The sequence below is a fragment of the Solanum tuberosum genome, unplaced genomic scaffold, assembly GCF_000226075.1.
Source record: "Solanum tuberosum cultivar DM 1-3 516 R44 unplaced genomic scaffold, SolTub_3.0 scf00236, whole genome shotgun sequence".
Classification (NCBI taxonomy): domain Eukaryota; kingdom Viridiplantae; phylum Streptophyta; class Magnoliopsida; order Solanales; family Solanaceae; genus Solanum; species Solanum tuberosum.
The window spans coordinates 641,573-645,571 of NW_006239160.1; positions in this window are offsets into that span (position 1 = coordinate 641,573).

A 3,999-nucleotide genomic window follows, 5' to 3' on the forward strand; every position below is an offset into this window, starting at 1 on the left:
TTAAGTTTGTTTTTAAAAAATATTTTCAACTTCAAAATTTCAATTTTTCACCTCTACCCTCGATCCCCCTCACCCACCCCGCCCCACCCCCAAAAAAAATTTAAGTTTATTTTTAAAAAATATTTTCAATTTCAAAAATTATTTTCTACTCTAGTTAAAATAAAAGATATTTCTCAAAAATATTTTTCATTCATAAGTCAAACACTAAAAATCTTTTCCGGAAAATATTTTCTACTCACCAACCAAACATGAGAAAATAAGTCAAAAATCAACTTGTTTTCTAGGAAAAGATTTTCCTTTGTACCAAACACACCCTAAGTGTATTAATAGATGTTGAGAAAGATAGATTTTTCTTCTTCTATTAGGTCCATCTTTAATGATTCCAGGTAGGTTGTGCACTATTTGGATTAAACCGAAAAATTATATCAAATTAAATCGAATTCTAATTTGGATTGGTTTGGATTAATAATTTCTTTTGTTTGATTTTTTTGTTTGGTTTCGGATTTAGAAAAATAAAAATTGAAAAACCAAAATACCAAATTATATATATTTAAATTGCAAATATAACTTCGATTATATTTCTAATTATTGCATAACCGAATAATTAACCAAATCGAAAGAAAACCAAACCAAAAATAGAAAAATCAAAGCGAACCAAATTTATTTTGGTTCGAATTGATCGAGTTACACTTCTTCATTATAAAAATAAAAAAACTCAAATCAAATATTACAAAACCAAATCGAAAAATCGAATGTGCACCCCTAAATTTCCAAGAGATTGTAGTTTTCTTCGAGATAATTTCTTGTAATTTTAGGTCTATCTTTTCATTCCCTTTTTAACACCTGATTAAATCACCAATATGGTTAATTGCACACGTACGGATTGAATTTTATCGTTGCCAAATTCATGCCTTTGGTGAGCTTTATGGATGCAACTACTTGCTCAATTAGTCTATGATCTAATCAGTGTCATTATTGTTTTTGGAGGAGAATACGAGGCACTCTCTATCAAAACTATTGTCAAGGAACAAAACCAATATAATGAGTTCTCTTTCAGTTCCTTTTTATTATTATGTTGCGCTTCTCGAGAGTTAATTCGACTAGTTTTCAAAGCTAAATTAGATTATATTCATTCGATATTTAAGATTTTTTTTTTACATATTCAAAAATTATACGGAAAGTACTATAAATTGCTTTTTTTTTCCATATCAATATGATGAAAAAATACACCTTAAAATATTAGTCAAAATTCATATTGTTTGACTCTTGTAAAGGAAACTATGACAACTAAAAGAAGCTGAGAGAGTAGCTAGTTTGGCCAAATTTTTATAATATTAAAGTGTTTTTATTCCTCACCGAAAGTACTTTTTTTATAACACTTCTCAAAATAAGTTGATTTTAGAAGATTTTCCAAACATTCTAGCTATAATTTGGCCAAACAAGCTATAAAACTACTTTCTAATTCAATATGGCTGATACTTAATGGACAATTAATTGTCCTTCAATCGTACTTTCTCGGTCTCAAATTAGTTGACTTAACTATGATTATGATATTTGTTAATATAATATAATCTTGACCTTTAAAGATTTGGCTCCTCTCCATTACCCCTTCCCTCCATTTCGTCAAGTGCACCTCTAGATGAAAGACATGTGTCTTATTTAAAGTTTAAAGGTCAAAATTATATTATATTAACAAATATCATAACCATAGTTAAGTCAACTAATTTTAAAAAACTACTCTTCAAATTGGATAAGAATTACAATATATTCCATACAAAATTTGATATTTATTAATATCATTAATTTCATCTTATATTTTTATATTTAAATATTAAAATTGTTGAACATGAAACGTTTTTATTTAATGTGATAAATAATAATCTTTAAAAACATTTGCATTTAAAACAATGTTTTCTTTTATTTCACACAAAAAAAAAGATAAAAGAGTATTTTTTTAAAAACGTATATTTTTCCCTTCAGATGTACAATAGCCGCATTTTCTCCTTGGAATAATTTTGGTATCGTTTAATTCTAAAAACCTTTTGTTTTTTTATTTTTTATTTTTGCTTCGTGTTCTTTTATTTTATGGTTTTTTTTTTCAACATTGATAATTCTTCATTTTTTTTGTTTCTCAACGTATTATAATATTTCAAGAATAAAGTTTACTAGTACATAAAATTGTTTAGTTGATTCTCACCTTAAATATCATACAATTTAATGTTTAAGTGTAAAAATATAAGATGAAATTAATGATATTAATAAATATCAAATTTTGTATTCCTATATTGTAGTTCTTATCAAATCTGGAGAATAGTTTTCTAAAATTAGTTGACTTAACTATGATTATGATATTTGTTAATATAATATAATCTTGACTTTTAAATTTTAAATAAGATACATGTCTCTCATCTAGAGGTGCATTTGACGAAATGGAGGAAAGGGATAATGGAGGGGAGCCGGATCCTAATTTCATATAAAAGGATCGGAGTAACTAAAATTCTCTGTTTCAATTTATATTTTACTTTTTGTTTTTTCGAAATTCAATCTGCATAACAATTTGACCAACATCTTAAATGCATATTTTTTTTTATAGCTGTTGAATATATAAATTTTAATAATCTAGTTTGAATTACATACACCAAATTCCCTTAGGCCAACCACAATTCCGAGTCCGGAGCCAAAAGGGCAATAAAATTTTTCAAAAATTTCAAAAAGGCAACTAAATTATTTATCAAACCAAAAGGACAACTAATTTTAACGGCATTTAAATCAGGGTTTCTGCCGCAAGACGCAGAAACCCATGCGCCTTACAAGGCTATGGCAGCTTTTAGCCTTGTAGGGGTATGCCAACTTTTAGCCTTACAAGGCGCAGACCCACCTGCGTTTTGCAGGCTGTTTTTTTTTTAAAAAATAAATCTTTTTCTGAATTGAGTAAAAATTTGCGAATCGAATTCCATTTTAGCATAGGAATTTAAACTAAAAAGTCGAAAAAAAAAGTAAAACAAAAAATAAAAAAAGTCACAAGTATACCGTGTTGTTTTCACCTGTCACAAGTCAAACCTCTTGCGCCTTGTTTCATTATATTTTCACGTGAAACTTTCAATGTTGAATCAAATCAACACTGTAGTTTCGCGTGACATATTTTTACAGTATTGAATTAAATCAACACTGTAAAAGTTTCACGCGGTAAATGTTTCAACGAAAAATAAAATAAAATACTTCAATTAGTAGTAAAAAATTATTAGATAACGTGAATAAAAATAATTTAATAAATACTATATTAAAATTACAAATAAATAAATTTTTTTAAAAATAATTAAAAAAAATACATATAAAAAGCATAAACTAAAAATTTGAAAAGTATTCCCACGCCCATACTTTTTTTCCTCGAATTTTTAGTATAAATTCATATGCTAAAATGGAATTCGATTCGCAAATTTTTACTCAATTCAGAAAACGATTTCTTTTTTTAAAAAAACAGCCTGCAAAACGCAGGTGGGCCTGCGCCTTGTAAGGCTAAAAGCTGCCATAGCCTTACAAGGCTAAAAGTTGTCATAGCCTTACAAGGCTAAAAGCTGTCATAGCCTTGTAAGGCGCATGGATTTCTGCGCCTTGCGGCGGAAACTCTGATTTAACGCCGTTAAAATTAGCTACCCTTTTGATTTGATAAATAATTTAGTTGTTCTTTTGAAATTTTTAAAAATTTTTGTTGCCCTTTGATTCTGGACTCCCATATTTCCCTACTCTTAGGAGCAAGGAAAATAGTGCAATTACAACACAACTCTTTTATTTTTGTGTTCTTGCGTTATTTCAATTTTATTTCTTATATTATTTGACTACGAATATTAAATCTTCAATTAATTAAAATATATGGATTAAATATTAATAATTCCTAATATTTGATGCGTCGGAGAAATTACTGAGTTGGCAATGTTTATAGTAGCGGAATTTATCTATTTAAACTTTTTAAATAATAATTATGTTAAATGTTTAACATCG